Source organism: Ursus americanus, chromosome 9 (assembly GCF_024610735.1).
Source record: "Ursus americanus isolate L20-20 chromosome 9, mUrsAme1.1.p, whole genome shotgun sequence".
Classification (NCBI taxonomy): Eukaryota; Metazoa; Chordata; class Mammalia; order Carnivora; family Ursidae; genus Ursus; species Ursus americanus.
The window spans coordinates 34,905,993-34,927,151 of NC_142135.1; the positions used below are offsets into that span (position 1 = coordinate 34,905,993).

The following is a 21,159-nucleotide window of genomic DNA, read 5'->3' on the forward strand; positions in this document are numbered from 1 at the left end:
CCCAGATTCCCTTGCTAGCTGACTTTCAGTTAGGGTCTGCAATTGGGAGGCACAACTGGGAGATTGGGAGGCAGGAAGAGAGAGGAAGAGTTCTCTTCCTCTTTGTACCTTTCTCTGGATGTCTACAACTCTGGCAACTTTTGACCCTATACCAGTGTCATGTCACTTTCTAGAGGCCCCAGCACCAGCCGCCCGGTGCCCCCTTGGCAGTCTCAGTACCAGGTACATGACGGTCCTACAGCAGCCCAGCAACCAAGACGGTGGCTCTTCCTCTGCATTCCTGAGTTCTGCTTATACCTCTTCCCTTTCATTCCCCCCACCCCAGCCCTAAGTTGCTTCCCTGTATTTACTAACCTCACTGCTTTCTTTTGGACAGTTCAACACATTTGAAATCCATTCACTCTATTTGATACTCTCTGGTTAAAATACCTAAAATAATTTCTGTTTTCCTAATGGCATTTTGACTGATACAGCGTGCGACGTGCTTAATGCATTTCATCTTCTCAACAAATGTTGGTTCTCCCCTAGGTGATTCCATTCTTCTGTTTCTTAAATTATCATGTCTTTTCAGAGTTCTTGAGCTTTCTCCATGGGCTCCCAGTATTCCACAAAGACACTTGTTCTCAGCCCTAGGTATGAATCTTGGTCAACAGTGGAATCCTTAAAAATGCAGATGCTCAGGGGCACCTGGGTGTCTCAGTCGGTTAAGCATCCGAGTGTTGATTTGGGCTCAGGTCATGGTCTCAGGGTTGTGAGATTGATCCCCGAGTCTGTTCTGCGCTCAGTGGGGAGTCTGCTTCTCTCTCTCTCTCTTTCTCCCTCTGCCCCTCCCCCTGCTTGTGTGTGCTCTCTCTCTCTAAAATATTTTTTTTAAAAAATCTTTTTAAAAAAATGCAGATTCTCAGGCCCGCCCACCTAGCACCTGAATTTCAAGGAATGTTATATGCATTTTGAAGAAGTTCTCTAGATAATTAGTTGTGCTGAAGTTTGAGGAACTCTGGTTTAGAAACTCAGAATATACAGTATATTAATGACTTCTTAATGCCTCACAGGTGGTAAAATTTTACCTGTTTATTGGTGTCTCAATAAATGTTGTTTGATAATGATGCTGACACTTTATCCCAATAACCAGTTGAATAATCCTTTATTTCAGTGACATCAAGTTAAGACCAACTTGAGCTGGTTTACAACCATGGGACTAGATGTTTCTTGGCTCCATTCCAGATGTGAAGGCTAGTGCAAACTCCCATGGATGGTAAGTGACAGAATCAGGGCTTGGCCTTGGTTGAAACTGGGGGACACACCAAGGACAACTAACTTCCCAGCATGCTAGGCTTATACCACCCAGATATAATTGAAACCCAGGATGAGGGAACCTAAAAGATAACAAAAGAGAATACCACAAACATTTATCACACTATCTGTTCTCTTGGCTACCTCTTACCTCTTCCCTTCCCATTATACTTTTACACTGACCTAATCTAAGAAAAACGTTCACTCATAACAACACTGCTCCTTTAAGCCCATGTTTCTCTCACCCATCCCCCATACCAATTTTCCTAGATTCGAATCAGAAGCCCATGAAGAGCCCCTTGGGTGAGAAGTGATCCCATAGATGTTGAAGGAAGCTTTGCCCTCACAGGAGAATCAAGGCACTTATCATGAAATCCTGTCCTTTGCAATTATGGTTGTACCAAGTGAGATATAGTCTCATTGGTGAGCTTCCAAATTCCATCTCAACAGAGAAGTCCACATCGAGCCAACAAAGTGTAAGGAGAGAAGGTGGAGCCAGGGAAGGGTTAGTGTAACAAGCTGGGAGACCGCAAATAATATGACTTTATTTATTACTTTAACAAATAAATCAGAGCTTACATTTCCAAATAGTAAAGTTTTTTCCAACCATGCTGCCCATGGCTCATTTTAAATTTATTTTAAAATTATCCCTAGAGCCTGCTGCAGATTTTTATGAAAAATTCTTCCTGGCCTCAAATCTTCTTCTGTGAGTAGATTTGATATTTGGAAACAACTGAAGTCATTTAAAAGTAAATCTGGTGACCAAGGTATGTGATCAGGATGGGAAACACCACTATTTGGTTAAACCTGGCTGTAACCAAAAGAAACCAGGACTAGAGGGGAATGTAAGCTAGTTGTGAGTACAGTTTTCAAAGAGGAATCACAAGCATTTTAGATGGTGTTAGAAGAAGTAATAGTCTTCCAGGATGACTATTTTAAAGGCTGGCTCTCACCCTAAGTAAGCAGATCATGTGTATGTGTGAGTGTGTGTGTGTAATCAACCTAACTTTGTAATATTGTATTTATAGAAGTTGTTTTCAGTTCTCTCTCTACATATAAAGATCCCCAGCTGTCCAGGGTATTCTTCCCTGCCTATCATGACCTAAGGCGATGAGATTGTCTGAAAAAGACAAGGATTTTGGAAAAAGATTGGTGTGCAAATCTGTGCCTTAACTACTTACTCTCGCTGTAATCTTCCACAAGTTGCTTGAGCTCCCTGCACTTCAGTTTTCTTATCTATATAATGAACATACTAATACCTACCCCAGTGCAGTAATTGAGAGGATTAGAGGAACTAACATATACAAGTTCCTAGCACAGTGCCTTGGCCCAGAGCAGACACTCCATAAATGGTTACTATTATTAGTGCAAACATTATTTCTTAAGTTCATTCCAGCTAGCTAACATATAGCGTTATGTTAGGTTCAGGTGTACAATATAGTGATTCAACAATTCCATGCATTACCGGGTACTCATCATGACCAGTGCCCTCCTTAATCCCCAACACCTATTTCACCCATCCCCCCCCCCACTTCCTCTCTGGTAGCCATCAGTTTGTTCTCTATAGTTAAGAGTCTGTTTCTTGGTTTGTCTCTCTCTCTTTTTTCCCCCTTTGTTCATTAGTTTTGTTTCTTAAATTCTACACATGACTGGAATCATATGCTATTCGTCTTTCTGTGACTGACTTGTTTCCCATAGCATTATGTTCTCTGGCTCCATCCATGTTGTTGCAAATGGCAAGATTTTGTTGTTTTTTATGGCTGAATAATATAATTTTACATATATATGTGTGTGTGTGTGTATATATATATATATATATATACACACACACACACACACATACTTATACATATATATGCATTTTCTTTGTCCATTCATCCATCCGTGGACACTTGGTCTGCTTCCACAGCTTGGCTATTGTAATAATGCTGTTGTAAACATAGGGGTGCATGTATCCCTTCGAATTAGTGTTTTTGTATTCTTTGGGTAAATACCCAGTAATGTGATTGTTGCTGGATCAGAGAGTAGTTCTATTTTTAACTTTTTGAGGAAGCTCCATACTGTTTCCCACAGTGGCTGCACCAGTTTGCATTCCCACCAGCAGTACAAGAGGGTTTCCATTTTCTTCACTTCCTCGCCCACATTTGTTTCCTGTGTTGTTGATTCTAGCCATTCTGACCGGTGTGAAGTGATATCTCATTGTAGTTTTGATTTGCATTTCGCTGATGATGAGTGATGCTGAGAATCTTCATGTGTCTGTTGGCCATCTGGATGTCTTCTTTGGAGAAATGTCTGTTCATGTCTTCTGCCCATCTTTTAATTGGATCATTTGTTTTGGGGGTATGTGAACATTATTATTATCATCAGTTCATAGTTGTGTTGTCGAGACAGACTCTCCTCAGTCATTTCTCCAAGGTAGAAATACTGATAGGTCTATTTATATGAACCAGAGAGCCAAGCCTGGAGAAGCCCGTGATGAGTTCTAAGTAGAGGAGGGAGGAGCCAATAATAACACACTAGAATTGTTTCCTCTTCTCTTGGTCACCTATGGAACCCTACAAAATGAGAAAATTGTATCATCTCATAGTACATCAGTGTTAGAATGTTAATACAGAGATATCTCATTTAACCAGTAGTACTGGGAATGCAATCTTTTGCATACACTAGATAACTAGAGTTTTCCCCTTTGAGAACCAACACTTTTCCCAAAATATTAATCATTTGGAAGAAAAGTACTTGAAAGCATACCATTCACCTCTCTCTTTTTTAAAGCAAAGGACATGATTTAACATGTTTGCTACAAGCCAGGATGATCATTATGAACGTCCATTGCAGTGTGTAGGGGAGGCTCAGAGCTGGGCCTACCTTTGGTTTTTCTGCCTTTTCCTTCCTTGACGTTGGGCATTGTCTGGAATGACAGGTTTGAGATGCAGCACATTCCCCAACCTTGGAAACAGGTGGATACTCAGAAACTGCCAATGCTTAGGACAGTGACCACATACTACTTAGGGCCATAGGTTCGTTAGCAGGCAGACCTGAGGTGAGACCCTACTTCAGCCATGTAATCTTGAGCAAATTACTGTACTGGACCTCAGTTTCTTCATCTGTTCAATGAGGATAAAAATAGTACCTCCATCATAGGGGAGTCATGAGTCTCCAAGAGGAAAATAAAGTGCGTAGCGTGGCACTGGGCAGATAGCGAACGCTCAACAAACATTATCTACCACCATTATTATCACCAGTAGCAAGCAAGGTCTCCAAGAAACTCTGATTTCCCTACTGCACACTCAGAGACACCCACCCTTCGTGGGTTTTTCCTCCCATCTGTTAAATAAGACTGATTGAAGGAGTAGTCTGAATAGTCAGTGATTAAAGCCCTCTCAATTTTCCCCCATAATCTGGTGACACTCCCAGATAAGAGAATTTCAGCCAAAGGAGAACTTCCAGTAATTCTGCCAAAAGCCAATCATTCTCATAAGGGCCAGGTTTCCTATATGGCTCGCATGGCCACCCAGCCCGGCTGGGTCTGCCCCTATGAGTGGTGCGGGCGACACCTAGAGCAGGAGTGGGCTCCGGGGACCACACACCTCTGTCAGATCAAGTCATCAGGCCATGGCTGGTGATCCCTGGTGGCAGAAGGGCAAGAGGCAGGAAGCCCCCAGAGGCTCTTGTCTAGCACCCTTCACAGACTAAAAAGAAACGTGCTACAGAGCGCTGGCCGCTGCGACCCCGGTGAGGATTTGGGACCCTGCGGCTCTCCGAGTGGTTCTCTTCTATCTCGTGTAGTCCTGCAGGGGTACTGAGCATCCTCAAGGGCGGACTGTGCTGGCTGTCCCACCACTCGGGGATATAATTTAAGGTCACTCTGCAGTTTCGGGAAGTCAGCAAGGACAGCTGCAGCCTTTGTGCAGTCCAGATCAGGAAAGCTGGGCGGCAACCCCCCCCCACTCTTCCCCACCGTGGCACCGTGACTGCACCAACAGTGGACCGCGGGCTCTGCAATCAGCCCCCAAGTATTTTCCCCCAGCACGTGCCCCTGGGTTAGGGCTCCAGGCTTTGTACCAACTTCCTGGCAAGCACTTGCTTCTCCCGGGGACTCACTGCCTTTAAATGATTTTCCCAGGATAAATGCCAGATTGGAGACCATCTGACAGTTTTTTTTATATTTTATGTCCCCAGGCCTGTTCTCTCTCCATCAAACCTCCACAACCTCCATTTACCTATCAGCATCCCTCACTTCATACAGCATTGCTTTCTTATCAAGTTGGGGCTGGATGGAGTTTTTATAAAGCAAGTCATATTTCAAATACACTAGGTCACCTTGAAATTGTGTTAGTTCTCTATTGCTGCACAAGAAATTATCCCCAAACCATAGGGGATAACACAATAGTAAATATTTATTATCCTCACAATATCTGTGGATCAGGAATTCAGGTATGCCTTCGCTGGGCGGTTCTGACTTGGGGGTCTCTCCTGAGGTTAGAGCCACGATGTTGGCTGGGGCTGCCTTCTCCTGGAGGGACTGCTTCCAAGATGGCTCCCTCAGACGGCTGCCAGGTTGGTACTATCATTGGTGGAGGCCTCACTTTCTCCCCACGTGGGCCTCTCAGGCTATTTGGATGTCTTCACAGCAAGGCCACTGACGTCCCCCAAGGTGAGTGACCCATGAGACAGAGCCAGGGAAAGCTGTCCTTCCTATGACTCAGCCTTAGAAGTAACATCTTATTCATTAGAAGGGAGTCTATCACTCAGTTGGGGAGATAATTAGCTCAACCTTTGAAGACAGCAGTATCACGGTATTAGTGAACACATTTTAAAGTCACCGCAAACAGTTAGAAGTAGATCATTCACTCATTTAACAAGTATTTATTGAGTACCTACTATGCACCCACACTGTTCTAGGAGGTTGGGGTACATCCTGGACAAAACAGACCAACATCCCTGCCTGTCCTTGTCAAATTAAACTCTAGTGGAGAGAGACAGAAAAGAAGCAACAAGCATAACAAGGACATTTTGTGGTGTGCTGCAGACTTAAGTGCGCTGGCGACAAAAGGATCAGGGGAAGAAAGCTCCAGAATCCTAGCGTCAGGTTACATTCTAATAGAGTCATCAGACTTGTCCTCACTGAGAAGGCAGACTGGGGCAGGCAGTGATTTGGGGAGGTAACGGGACCATGCTGCGCATGGCCTCATAGTCCCACCATATGACCACAGAATCCATGGGAATCCTGGTGGCTGTCCCATGTTCCCTCGCAGGTACAAGGATGGGGAGAGAAGTTTCTCTGCAGCCCGTGAGAACTGCCAGCATTCCTTTCCCCTGGATCACATAAGGAAAAGGTGTTCTTGTGGCCATCCCCAGCTGCAGGTGGCCTTCGTGGCTGTTCGGGGGAGCTTCTATGCCACCCTGAGATAAGCTGCAGGCAGCCTGTGTGTATGACACACGACATCCAAGGGGGAAAGACAGGCGAGCCCCTCAATCCTGAAGAGATCTCACGTGGAGGAGCAGTGCTTTTGTAGTGCCGAATGTGTACTTTCGGTGCTTAATGGATCATGGTGTTTCTACAGCTGAAGATAAGCTCCAGACCACACCCAACGAAAGCCACCCAGCCCAAGTAATGGCAGAATTTTGAAGTTTTCTGAATCATGAAGGGAGGGGGCAGGAAGGAGAAGACATTCCAGGCTTATGTGTGGCCAAAAGGGGGTCAGCACACTACTGGTCTTGTAGAATCTCTCAGGAGACCCTTGTCAACAGGGTGCCTCAGGCTGGTGGAGCTAGGGGCAAAGCAGTGTAGGCTGGGTGCCAGAAGATTCTATGGGGGCACCCAGTTCTAATTTAGCCATCCAGACAGGCTAGAGGAGCCCCAGGGCAGGCAGAAGGGTGGGGGTATTTGCACAGGTATGTGTGACTCCTCTTCAAGGGGCGGTCATGATCTAGAGAGTGTGGCGACTATTCCGCTGCAACATGGGCTCAATCTCCCTTGCAACAGACCCCATGAAAAGGGACCCCATCCCCAAGGGAAGAGAGAGTTTGAGGTGCACAAGAAAGCCCAGACATTGGTTCAGGGTCTGAGGGAGACCTGCACCTGTAGCAAGAGATGGTTCCCTGACAGGGTCATCAGTCCGGCCCAAATGATCTTGCCCAAAGATGGCTGTGAGGAAAGAATGAGTGAGAAAGCTCTGCCCCTGGAGGTGCTGTAGACATGGGCTGCTTACCATGAGAGCAGACGACAAACACCAGGATAACTGATGAGAACATGAAGGAGCCCCCTGGGTGTCAGAACAATCATCTATAGCCATGTCCGAAGCCCATGGATGCCGACGGAGGCATTGGGTGCAGAAGTTGGCTTATACCAAAGCGAACATTTATTCTTACTTAGAGGGCAGTCCCTGAAGGGTTAAAAGGCAGAGACTGGGTGGGGGTGGACACATCCAGCTTTGTATCCTGGTGATGTCATTAACTGGGTCAGAGAAGTCCCTTAGCCCGTTTCCTCACCTGTCAACCTCACACAGCTAGCAGGAAGTAAGTGAGAAAATACCTAACATGGTTCCCAGTGTATAGAAGTAGTCCACAAATAGCTGCTATTTTTGTTACTATTTTTACAAATGTTGTGGACAGCCGCTGTGGGGGCCTTGTTTGGTTTCGTTGCCCAGCACCTCTTCCTCTGGAGATGCTGCCCCCCTATCCCACCCCCACACACTTGGTGGTTGTGGGCAGCTCACCCCAGGACTTGCACAGGGATGAACAAGTGATCAAGTTGGGGCCATCAAATTCTCTCTCCCAGGGATTGGAACCCTAAGTGTTTTCATGGCAGGAAGGCAGTTAGAGCTGAGTCATCCTGTGACAGGGAATTTCCTGGAGTGGCTCCTGCTATCATCCCTCCCAGGGTCTGAAATCCAACTCATCCTTCCAGAGTCTGACTTGGCCAGCCTCCTGGTCGTGAGCCCCTCATTGCAGCCAAGTACCCCTCTGACAAAACAGTCACAGGGTAGGACATCGCTACATAGATGGCCATCTGAATGGCAGTGTGGGGACACAGAAGCCAGGAAAGAGGATGTGACCTTCCCACTTCCTCCCTTTCCCTTTTCAGTTCAGCCCATCGGGAGGACTTCTCTGCCCTCTGCCTTCACTTTTTTTGATTACTTTCTTTTTTTTTAATCAGGGTAATATATGTACTTAAATGTGAGAGTCAAATAGTGAATAGAGTTGGGACAACTGGGTAGCCATCTGGAAAAGATGAACCTGGATCAATATATAGGATAAATTCTAAACGGATCAAAGAATGTAAAAAAAAATTTTTAAAAACCTTAAACTTTCACTAGGTTAGAGTATAGATGAATTACTTTGTAATCTTTGCATGTAGAGGACCCTGCTAATTATGACTCACCATCCAGAATCTATCAAGGAAAATATTTCTAGATATGACTACGTATCAGTCAAAAACTTAGCAGAAAATAATAGCAAAGACAAATGACAAACTGAAAAATAAAATTGCAATACAAAGGATTGATATCCCTAAAAGGTAAAGAACTCCTAGAAATCAAGAAGAAAAAGATACAAAAAAAAAAAAAAAAAAAGGAACGTGAGCAAAGAACATAGAACATTCAGAAAAAAAGAATTCTGGATGTCTCTTGAACATTTAAAAGATTCTTAACCTTACTCATAATGAGAACAGACTGACACCCATCAGATTGAAAAAAAAACTCAGAAGTTTGACAACACTGTGGGAAAATAACCGCTTTCACACAATTCTGGTGAGAGAAAAAGATGCTACACACCGTGTGGAGAGCAATTAGGCATTGTCTATCAATAGTACAAATGCATCTGCCCTCTGACCTCTGGAAAGTTATCCCACGGCTTATGTGCACACAAATGAAATAACATATGCGTTGTTGGTATTAGCAGAACATTAGAAACACCCCCAGTGACTAGTTTAAAAAAAATTCAAAAGTTTACTTTAAAAAAATCCATCCCATGCTCCACCTTAGCCCCATCCCCAATTCTCAATTACCAGAAGCTTTAAAATCTGTTCATTGATTTTTCAGATATTTACCTGTATATGTCTCTTTTAAAATGTTTATATTATTTCTCAATTTTCAATTTAAGCATTATCTACTGATTTTCTACTATAGAAAGGAAGTATTTAGGCCTATTAAAAATCCTCCACCCCTTATGCACACACAGAGCTATTTGGTATTCATTTTTCCCAAATTCATTCTTAATATTTGAATATTGTAACTATGCAAATATTGCTTACAGTTGAAACATAGGTATAGAATCATTAAAATTCCTTTCTTGAATATTTTTTTTTATTTTTTAAAGATTTATTCATTTGAGAGAGAGAGAGCATGAGAGGGGGAGGGGAGGAGGGAGAGAGAGAATCCTCAAGCAGACTCCTCGCTGAGCATGGAGCACAACACAGGGCTTGATCCCAGGACCCTGAGATCATGACTGAGCTGAAATCAAGAGTCACTGCACAACTGACTGAGCCACCCAGGCACCCCTTTCTTGACCATTCTAAATTTTTCCTGAAGTTAATAACTGCCTTGTTTTTCATTTGACCATTTCATTTTCACGTGACCATTTTTAGTGCATTTATCAACAATTTATCCCCCAATATTCTATGTATCATAAATCTGAGCTCCTTTATCAATTCCCTTTTTTCCCCTAGAGTTTTCCCCTTCATTCTTTTGCCGTATGCACTAGTTTCCCTCTAGTCCTGCTGCAGAGCACCCATCTAAAGACCTGTCTTTACTACCACCCTGAGACTTTGCTTTGTTCACTCCATCTCATGTGTTGGATCCATTCATCGTGTAGTCTGGATCCCAAGTCTCCTAGATTTGCTCACTTATTTTAGTAAAATACATTCTCTAGTAGATCCTTAAGAAAGAGTACATAGAAAAAATTTGAGGTCCTGCATGTCTGAAAATGTTTTCAATATACCTTCACATTTGGTGTTGGTTTGGCTTTATAGGTCAGTTCAGAAATACTGTTTCTAAATTTTCCATTTCCTTTCAGCATCCAGTGTTGCTGTTGAGACGTCTGATGTCATCCTGTTTCTGGTCCTTTGCTGTGGTTTATTTCTTCTCTCAGGAGACCTCTCTGGAATGTTCTCTTAATTCCTGGTGTCCTGAACTTTCATGATGATGTGCCTCAATGTGAGGTTTTATTTTACAATTATTTATTGTGTTTGAGCACTCCATGGAATTTCTTAAATCATTTCTTTGGTTATTTTCTTTCCTCAGTTTTCTCTGTTCTCTCTTTCTGAATATGCTATCAGTTGAATGTGGGACTTCTGAATCAATACTCTCCATTTCATATTTCTTCTCTCCTACTTTCCAAATCTGTATCTTCCATTTCCTTTTTTGAGATTTCATTAATTCCATCTACTAATGTTTCTATTGAATGTTATTCCATCGCCGCACTTTTATTTACTTTTTATTTTTCATTTACTTTTGAGAGAGAGAAAGAGAGCATACAAAGCAGGGGAGGGGCAGAGAGAGAAGAAGAGAGAGAATCTTAAGCAAGCTCCATGCTCAGTGTGGAGCCTGACACAGGGCTCAAACTCATGACCCCAAGTTCATGACCTAAGCCGAAACCAAGAATCAGACTACTCAACCAACTGAGCCACCCAGGTGCCCCTCATCACTGCACTTTTAATTTCTAAGTGCCCTTTCTTCTTCTCTGATTTTTATAGGATTCTGTTTTTTCTCATAATTTCACAGTGCTTTTGATTATTTCTGCTCCCTGACTTTTTTTCCTGCTGCCTTCAAGTTTTTTTTTTCATTTGGTTTCTGTCTTTCATGCAATCAATCTGCCATGTTAAACGTAAGTCTCTAGTCATTCTCAAATGTTGGAGTCTTCCAACTCCTAAATCCAGTCTCTCTTGTGTTTTTTCAGACTGTTGGTTTTTTAAAATAACTACATAAGCAATATATAAATATGTTCTCATTGTCAAAAATTCGAACATTATAAAATTATACTGAGAAAAATGTAAAAGTCCCCATATACTCCCACTTCTGTTCCCAAAGGTAACCACTGACAATAGCATGGAGTCTAGAACATCTGTGTGTGTGTGTGTGTGTGTGTGTGTGTGTGTGTGTGTGTGCATTTTATTTCTTTAGACTACAAGAGTTATTTAATTTTTGAATTGATGACCCAACATTTGAATATTAGGAGATCATATAAAAATTCAGATTCCCAAACCCTCTCTTAAAAAATTAGAAATTCTGGCAACACCGGACCCACATATCCATATTATGAAGTGCCATCTTTTCTACAGTTCTGTTAGTCCCCACTGGACCTGTGCCCACTCGTATTACTTACCTGGCTCCTTTAAGCATTGGAGCTAGTGATGCCTAGGTTAGGGTGTTGGTGTATACTCTGAAAGTTGTAACACATCCATCACTAATTAATAAGAGAATAGTCTATCAGATCATAGGAAGATCTGTCAGATAGGAAAACCTAGAGGGGAAAGGCCTTCTCTTAGAATGCGTGGAAAAGAGTGGGCTGGAGTGGACTGGACACCAGGTCAGTGGACTATTGGACATGGAATATAGGACGGCTCATTAACTTCTGATCCCTGAGTATTTTTTCCACTGATCTTCCCCAACGTAGGTTCTGTGGCAGCAAAATACACGTTCTGACTTCTACATAGAAGAATACGTACAAGCTAGAGGGCAGGTGAGACAGGGAGCAGCAGACATGGTCTGCCAAGAGGAGAGGATACTCAGTCTGAGCTATCTGTCACCATGGCCATTGCATCATGAATGGCTGCCACATGCCCTCATATAGCTGGTTACCAAAGCTGCTGACTCCTCACACTTTCTCCAGTCAGGGAGAAGACCCACTGTGCCATTTTGCCCTAAACAAATGCATGGAGGATTTTGGTACACATAGCTGCGATCGCTGTACACGGTCCTATCTATTTAACCTGGTAACTAGCCACACACCGTTTCATCCAAGGCAAATCATGATTTAAGCCCAGATGAAGGGTAAAGAATACAGATTTTATGAACCCTTTTATATTAAAAAGGAGTTAAGGAGAATCTAGTAAAATCATTTCTGTGGGCGGATTCTTAGCTGTAGGAATATATTACATATTTGTCAGCAGAAGAAAACATCTCTGGCCCATTTTAATTCACTACTATATAGATAAATTTTAGTGTTCCTTTTTTAAATTTCACAGGTGCATGGGATGATTTGGAGGAAAAGAGTTGGGTTAGACCTCATCATTTGTCTATAGAACACAGAGAAAAGGGCCCTTGAGTTCTGCCAGTCTCTGCTCTAGTGAAGTTCTCGTGAGACATTTTTCACAGAAGGGCAGTATGACCCCTATTTTTGCCACTGTCATCTTACCCCACCTTCAACCTTTCTTCCTCTTTCCCACCAGCCTCACTCCCAAGGGTCCTATAAGGAGTCTCCAGTGGGCCCTTGCTCTGAAACCTGTGCAGAGATCATAGAAACATTATTACAGCCACAGTTAATGTTTATTTTCTTGCTGCCAATGAAATACCAGCCTTTCTTCCACTAAATTGCTTCACTATACTGTACTTGAGAAATGACAGGGTCATCTTTGGTCACCTTTTCACCCTGAGCAGAAATAAAGGGGCATTTAATGGGGGAATACAGATGGAATGATCCAGGCTCCCTCCGTAGACACTATTTTAGGATGCAGCCAGGGAGAAAAGACAGAGAGGGGAGTAAGGAGACGAATTATGTGATATTTCTCTCTCTTCCCTCCCAAATTGAATTTATTCTTGTCTTTGCTTTCATCTAATACTGCTATCATAATTTCTCTTGGATGCTTCCCATTATCACATAGGAAAATGGAATTCTAAACCATGATTGAATCTAAATACTAAAATCATTTAAGATACACTACTCCTGGGACATACAGCAAAATGTAATAAGTTTCTCAAAATGTGACCTAATTATAACTGTCCTTTTAAGTTTTATTTCCCACTGGGACCAAATGTCTGCAGTTAAAAATAATTCTTGAAACAGGTCCATGTTGCCACAAAACTTTGCAGAGTCACTTAAATGTTATCCATATACCCAATTTATTTTTCTCCTCTGTCCCTATGTGATAAAAGCCAGACATCCAGGAGAGACAGGAGGCCAAGCCACACTCAGGCAGAGAACATGCTGGGCCAGAACTCTCACAGTGGAAGCCTTCCCATCTGACCGGATGAGGGGTCAGGTTACCACTGTTTCACTGACACCCCATGCACCAGGGACCCCATATCATGGGGCCTGGAATGCCAACAGTCCGCCCATCTCTTCCCATGCCCCCCAGAGTACTAGGCTCCTATGCTTTGAGTTTCATCTCATTTGTGCCCTGAGTGGTCTTTGCAATGCTCAGGCCTCGATCCGCCTTCACCTCCATGGCCCAAAGTGTTCACTCTCTCCTTCCAGTGCCCATTGCAGCAGATCTCCATTTAGAGGGAGTACTGGCTTCCTGAACAGCAAAAGCCCGCTCTCAGGCTGGCCGGAATCCCATTGCTTTATTTGCACGGACTGATGGACCTGGCTCCTGACACTGGGGTTTTCTAAGGACACTTGCAGAAGCTGTTGCTTTTTCAATGTCTCCATTTAACTCTGCAAACAAAAGACAAGGGTTTTTGTGATCTAAGTCCACACACCTGGAAGGTTCAACACACGTGTTCTGAAATCAGACAGACCTCGGCTTGAATTTTAGCTCCTCCCCCCACGCAGCTCCAGATATGGGCTTGAAGCCCCCACATCTTCGTTTCCTCACCTGTGAAGTGAGGATGATAAAGGAATGACTTTATAAGGTTGTTGTGAGGATTAAAATTGATAAAGAATGCCAAGCAGTTATCACAGAGCCTGGCGTGTGCAAACACTCAGTAGATAGGAGCTATTATTATTAGAGCGTTTGAAAAAAATCACTTCTTCCAGCTAAGATAATGCCATTAGTGCAGATGCTATTTTGGCTTGTCAGACGGTGCCAGAAGGATTCAAGCCAAAGACGGCTAGAAACTAAATTCCCTTAGTCTTCTAGATGCTCTTCCGTCCTGGTTTCAGCTCATAGGAGAGGTAAACAGCCAAGCAAAGAGGAAGGCCAGAGCCAGGATCATGCCCAGGAGGACTGGGTGAGAACCGCAAGCAAAGACGTGCCATTTCCCGGAGCTTCCCCAGCCCGAGAAGGAGGAGCTGAGTTTTAATATGACCAGATACATTTTCATGTTTCATTTCAGATATGCACATGTATTGTGTGCTAACTGGTACCCTGGAGCCCTCATTGGGGTGGCGGTGACCAGGTGACCGGTCAGCAAAGCGGGATACAAAGTACCAAGTCTGACGTTGGGAGCTTTATCAAATGATACAGACGGGCACTGAGAACTCCCCACCCAGTCTTGGCCAAAGGCACTGCAGGCTTCCACCGAGAGAAATGAGAAGAAGAGAAACAAAAAAAGAACATTGCCGGCTGGGAGCAACAAAGAACAGGTAGGCAAAAACCAAAGCTGCGGGAAGCGCTGCTTGGCAGTGACTACAACTGGGACCAAGAGGCAGGAGGAGCGACGGAGAAGGGGAGTGGGAACCCCAACGGTTCACCTGCTGTGTTTCCACACTGAGCTGGGCTCCCCGAGGGCTGAAGTCAGGAGCTCTAGGCTCCACATGAAGCATCTGGCAGCATTTCTGGCATATGTGCAAGGAGAAGGTGGATTTAGTGTAGGATTGTAGAGCTCACACGTGAGACGACTGTAATGGGAACATGAGAACCTTCCATTAACTATTAATAAACGATATTAATAATACAAAGCTACCTTTAACCAGCAAGGAGTGGGCTGGTGGATGCGCAAGCCTTCTGACCCCTTCTTCACCGTTTCTCAGAAGGGCCCCCGGGGCAGAGATGCTCTGCTCTACATCCCCTTGATTGGCTTGCCTCCCTTCTGTGTCTCACCTCCTCACTCCCTCACTACAATCACCTGCTGGATTCATTTACTGGGCTGTCAGAACAAATCCCAACACACTCAGTGGCTTTAAAATGACAGAAATTCACTGTCTCCCAGTTCTAGACCATGAGTCCACAGTCAAGGTGGTGGCTGCACTCCCTCTGAAAGTTCTAGAAGAGAATCCTCCTTTGCTTCTTCTAGCTTCTGGCGGCTCCAGGTGTTCCTTGGCTTCTGGCTGCGTCCCTCCAATCTCTGTCCCTGTCTCCATGTGGCTTTCTCCTCCTCTGTCCATGTCTTCTCCTCTTCTGTCTCTTCTAAGGACACTGGTCCTTGGATTTAGGACTTGCCCAAGCAATCCAGGATGATTTCACATCTTGAGATCTTTAAGTTAATCACATCTGCAAAGATTCTTTTTCCAATGTCACATTGTGAGACCTAGGGTGCCAACATATCTTTTTGAGGCCGCCATGTTACCCACTATACCTGCCAAATAAATAACTCACATTCATCTCAGGCTTTGCTTTCAGTAGAACTCAAACAAAGCAAGCAGCAAAGGAGGTACAGGTTATGTAGGCCATACCTCTATCCCCAGGCAGGTCTCATAGAAAACAGGCCAAACAAATAGCTCATAAAGCTTATCAGACCTCAAAACCGAACCCCCCAGGGGTTAGCACACCGTAGCCGGCACACAGTGGGACTCAAAAAGATATCTGTTGGATGAATAAAGTCTCACCATCAGATTCCCAGGTAGAGAAATGAACTTCAAGGCTTTTCTTAACTTTGTTTTCAACACCTTTATAAAGGCATAACTTACATGCCACAAAATTTACCCACTATAAGCTTACAGTGTGAGAATTTTTAGTAAAGGTATAGAGTTGTGCAGTCATCACCACGAACCAGTTTTAGAACATTTCCATCACCCCAGAAAGTTCTCTTGTACGTGTTTGCAGTCAATCCCCACTTTCACCACAGGCCTAGGCGACCCCTGATCTGCATGCCCTTTTCCCTTTCTGGTTGGTCACATAATTGAAATGACCTAATATGGAGTCTTTTGCTTCTAGCTTCCTTCACAGAGCGTAATGTCTCTGAGGTTGAACCACTCGGTAGCGTGTATATCAGTAGTCGGTCCGTTGCTGAGTTGTATTCTACTGTATAGACACGCCACGTTTTGTTTAACCCTTAAGAACCAATGGACGTTTGGAATGGTCCCAGTTTGGAGCTATGATGAATAATGTTGCTACAAACATTCACGTACAAATCTATGTATAGTCATGTATTTTCATTTCTTTTGAGTAAATGCCTAAGAGTGAAATCTAACCTTTTATTTTGAAAATTTTCAAATCTATAGGAAAGTCGCAAGAATGGTACATTATAATACATTTCTTAAGCTCCATTCAAAATCAGCAACATCGGGCCATACGTATTTGCTCTATCTCTGTCTCTGTAAGATATTTTTAAGTACCATTTGCTAGAGAGTTGCAGACATCATGACACATTACCCCTAAATACTTTACCTCCTAATAATAAAGCCATTCTCCTCCATAACCACAATACCATTGTCCCAGCCGAGGCTTTTTCCAACTATTTTGAATTTTTCAAAACTACAAAAAAAGTGGAAAGAATAATACACTGAAGTGAACCTCGATTTTGTCACTATTTCCCATATTATTGCTGTGACCCTTCTTTCTCAAATCTCACTGCCGCTGTACCTAAAGTATTTCCATTGGGCCATTCTTGGTGCATGGCCATGGAATATTCCCGATGTGTCACACTCTTACTCCTCCATTGTTTATTCCCTGTGTTTTCAGGACTGATTTCACAAGACTCCAAGGTACTTCTAGTGTCTTGTCCTAAGGGATATTGCAAAATCCTCAAGACTTCCCTTACCTCCTCCTAGGCTTGGCTCAGATGTCAGCTTCTCAATGACACCTATCCTCCCAAAGCTACTAAAAATCTCAACCCAACTTTCCCGTTCACCAGTACTCCCTAATCCCTAAACTCTGCGGTAACTTTTCCCTCAAAGTACCTATCACCTTTTAACATAATGTAGAATTGATGTTCTTGTTATATTTATCCATTGCCTCCCCCACTACAACATAAGCTCCATGGGGGCAGAGATGTTCTTTTTTGTTCACTGCTGTATCTCTAGGCCTGATTTTAGTGCCTGGCGCATTGAGGGATCAATAAATAGTCATAGAGGGACTGGGTAGATGGTGCATGTACACATACACATGGGTGCGCCTCCCATAGCCCAGCACGAGGAGCAGCGACCGATGGACCCCAAGCCAGTCGTTCCCCACAGGCAGCAGGAGTGGGAAAGGATCCGGGGTTTCGCCTCAATGAAGGCTTCAGAAAACCATCAACCCTTTAAAAACTGCAAAATGAACAATCCCTCCCCCACCTTCACGAGAACAGACTAGAACTTTCCAAATAGGAAGTCTCCCAGTGCTTTTCTGAAGAAAGATTATTTTTTGCCTCAGAGAGCAACCACGAGCAAGTAACTCTCCAGGGACTACAAAAGCTGGAAATCCAGCCCTGGGTTTCCTGGAGGGGGCAAATACCATGCCCCCCCCAACACACACACACACACCCTTCCTGGAACATGACATGCACCTGCCCCCTGGCAGCCAGGTCAGACCTCCTGGCCATCTCCATGTCCATCCTCTCCCTGGGGCACACCTGACCCAAGGGAACAGAAGCCAAGTGGCCAGTTCCGCCTGACACGAGGGAAGCCAGTCCCGTCCTCGCTCCCGGGAGCCTAGAGGAAGAATGAGAGGGGCCCTGCCCTCAGTTGGAGAGATGCTGAAAGGAAGCCGACATGGGCTGTGGGTCAGAGGCGGCACTGGGGAGGCTGTGAACAAGCAGAAATCATGAGGAAACACAGGGGGGTAAAAGCTGTGAGTTAGAGGAAAGCCCTTTGAGGAATAGCAAGAGGGTGACGAATTCCACAAATCCCTGCCCTGATGCCCTCCAGCTGCCCCGGATTCCCCACGATATCGGGTTCCAGTCTCTTCAAGGCCTGGCTGGTCCACACACCCTGTGTTCCAGAAGTCTCCATCACCCTCACTGCTTTGCCGTTTCTTCACGACCAACCTCAGCCCTTGAACGAGGTCAAGTGACCCCTTATTTCTTACAGCCTGAAGAATCTAAGTAAAACAGAAAGACATGAGCGCTTGATGTGTACAAGAGACTACAGGGAAAGGCAAAATTCCCGGAGATGGTGTCTCCGCTCCACGAGTTCCTGTTTTCACCCATGTTTTCCTCCCCAGCAACCCACCCTCTTGCAGTGCTCTACGGCCTTGCTCCTCGTGGTCCAAAATCCACCTGCAGGGACATCACTTGAGAGCTGGTTTAAAAAGCAGAATCCAGGCCCCCACCTCAGACCTACTCAACCTGATAAATTGTGAAAACATTAAAACGTAAGGAGCGCTGCTTCCCCCCGAGCTAATAGTCCCAAACCCATTGTCCCAGTCACCTTTCCACTCTTGGGTTTCCATCTGCCACTGATTTGATAGCCAACAACAATCAGTCTATGGGTATCAAAGCTATTGTTAAATGTCTCTTCCTGTCAAATGCAGGCTTCTTAGAGCTGTTTCTTTGCCTGTATCCTTCAGGTGTCTTTTATTAGATTTTGTCCGAATGGGAGTATAAATGCTTTTTTTTTTTTCAGGGGTTCATCCTGTTTTGGTAAAATTCTGTTCGGTAAATTCAAAGAGTGAGAGAGTCTGTTCCTCTACCCTGTTCTTCACAACCGTAGATGATCCCTAATGAGCATTTTAACTACATTCTTTCAACATCCTGTCATCCTTGAGAAGTATCTATATAGTTCAAGTTACAGCATGTTTTCATCTCAGAACACTGGAGAAAGAAAAAACCTCGTCAAGAGACAAAACACCAAGAAATAAAATGAGACAATTTTTCCAGGAGAGATTCATGTTTCAGGTTTCTCAACCATCTGCCCTTGACCGTTGACCACACAGGTCAGCGGCTGGGCTGGGTCAGCCACGCCCACCCACGCTGGCGAGTCTGCCCACAGCTTTCAGAAAGGAGATCCCCAACGGGACCAAGCTCTGTGTGCACCTCCCTCCAGCCCTCTGTTCTCCTGTGTGCCCTTTCTTAATCTTTTCTTCCTCCCAAAGAAATGTCCCAAGGGCTGACAACGGGCCACTCACCGTGCTGGATCCTGGAGATGCAGCCATAAAGAAGATAGATGTGACCCAGGCCCACCTCATCGAGTTTTCTAGCAGGGAGGACTGCATAATTAATCACCAATAAATCACTTCAATTATGAGTGCTCCGTAGGAGACCCATAGGGTGATAGGAGAGTGAATGAGGGCACTTGACCCTGCACTGAGGACTGCCTTAAGAAAATGAGGTCTGAGCCCAGGCCCAAAGGATACCCAGTGGTGGGTCAGGCAAAGAAAGTAGAGGGGTCTCCCTGTTCCCTAGTTGGCCTCTTTACCCTTTCTGTCCGTCACCCAAGTACCCCTGTCCCCGCTTGGCAGCTTGGGCTGTTGACTCCACACTGACCTTGCTCAATGCCCGTGGTGCTGACAGCTCCACAGCACAGGCCTGGACAGTTGCCTCTTGTTCTTGTCTGTGTCTGACCTTGGCCTGGGTCATTTCCCACCCCACTTCTCCTGTATTGGTGCTGACAGCTCACAGGATCCCCACCCAGCAGGATAGCAAGATATGTGACGGCATCACTTTTCTTAGGTTATTAGAAAGCACTTCTTTCCAAACAACTGTGTTTTGCTCACAGGACAAGCGCTCAGGGCTCAATGCAGGGTTTCTGTTTGTGGTACAGTCAGTGGTTGTATGGGAAACCCTCCTAGCAGAGCTGTGTCCTGTTGGTGCCAAGCACCCCGCTAGGTCTCGGTGGCGTGGGGAGTGGGACCATGCTTGCTGGCTCAGGTCAGGTGGCATCTTGTTGATGGCCTCCTTCAGGCTGACAGCGACTGGAGTGAGGGATCCCACAAGCTTCTCTCCAGGTTAGACACGCAGCTGCTGGATTCCTCTCTCACTCTCAATAAATTCAGTTGTTTTGCTAATTGGACTACAGCTTTTTTTCCAGAATGTCACAGACATATTTTGGGGTTTTTGTGAGCAGGTGCTGCAGGAAGCACGATTCATTTGTTTATTAGGATGTAACCCTGTGTTTTGAAAAACAATTTGAAAGGGAAAAATGACCTATCCCGTGCCTTTTGCTTTTTTCAGTGGGCCCTGAGCTGTGAACAACTGTTTTTACCTTTAGTTTACAGAATCCCCATCTGGTGAGGTACTTTGATTTATGTTGGCTGTAATCCAGAACGGCTGATTTAGTTTATTTTAAGGAGTTTTATTTTAAGAAACTTTTGACATTTAAGAATTTAATTGGAACAATCTGTACCCAGAAATTTTGAAATGCAATCTAGGATTAAAAGATGTTCCTCAGAGTGTGTCGGGTTTTAGAAGAAAGTGGGGCTCTCCACACCTGGATAGTCTTTGTACTTCAGGAGTTTGTCCAAGGTGTGGCAAGAGGTGGAGTGCCTGGCTGGCTCAGTCAGTAGAGCATGGGACTCTCTATCCTGGGGTTGTGAGTTTGAGCCCCATGTTGGGTGTGGAGCCTACTTTTAAAAAATTGGGGAAAAAAAAAAGATGTGGCAGGAGAATCCTCAGGTTGGGCCTTCCACCAGTGCTGAGATGTGAACAGAATAGCTACTTCTAAGAAAAACTATTCCCACCCTCAAACCCAGTCGTTAAGCTCAACTAATGGAATTCTCCCGGGGTGGACTGTCTGCCATGGGCCAGTTACAGGGAGATGAAGGGCAGTTTTTTCCTCCTTTCAGCTAGCCCTCATTGGGTGGTCAGGCATAACTGGGATGGATTCAGGAAATCCGTCTCATTCTCTTAGCCAAAGGTCAGGTACTCCTGGTTTTGAGAGGCAGAAAAACTTGGTTCAGAGTTTTTC

At 44.5% G+C, this 21,159-nt stretch overlaps 1 long non-coding RNA gene across 2 annotated transcripts; it reads left to right on the forward strand.

Moving 5' to 3' along the window:
* Window positions 1–1,150: 1,150 nt before the first annotated feature.
* Window positions 1,151–20,502, forward strand: LOC148109447 (uncharacterized). 2 transcript variants are annotated; one of them, XR_015725782.1, is made up of 3 exons: window positions 1,151–1,255; window positions 14,511–14,760; window positions 18,880–20,502. It is a non-coding gene; the product is annotated as an uncharacterized LOC148109447 (long non-coding RNA). The 2 variants fall into 2 exon arrangements; XR_015725783.1 differs by lacking the exon at window positions 1,151–1,255 and adding an exon at window positions 14,340–14,405.
* The last annotated feature ends 657 nt before the right edge of the window (window positions 20,503–21,159 follow it).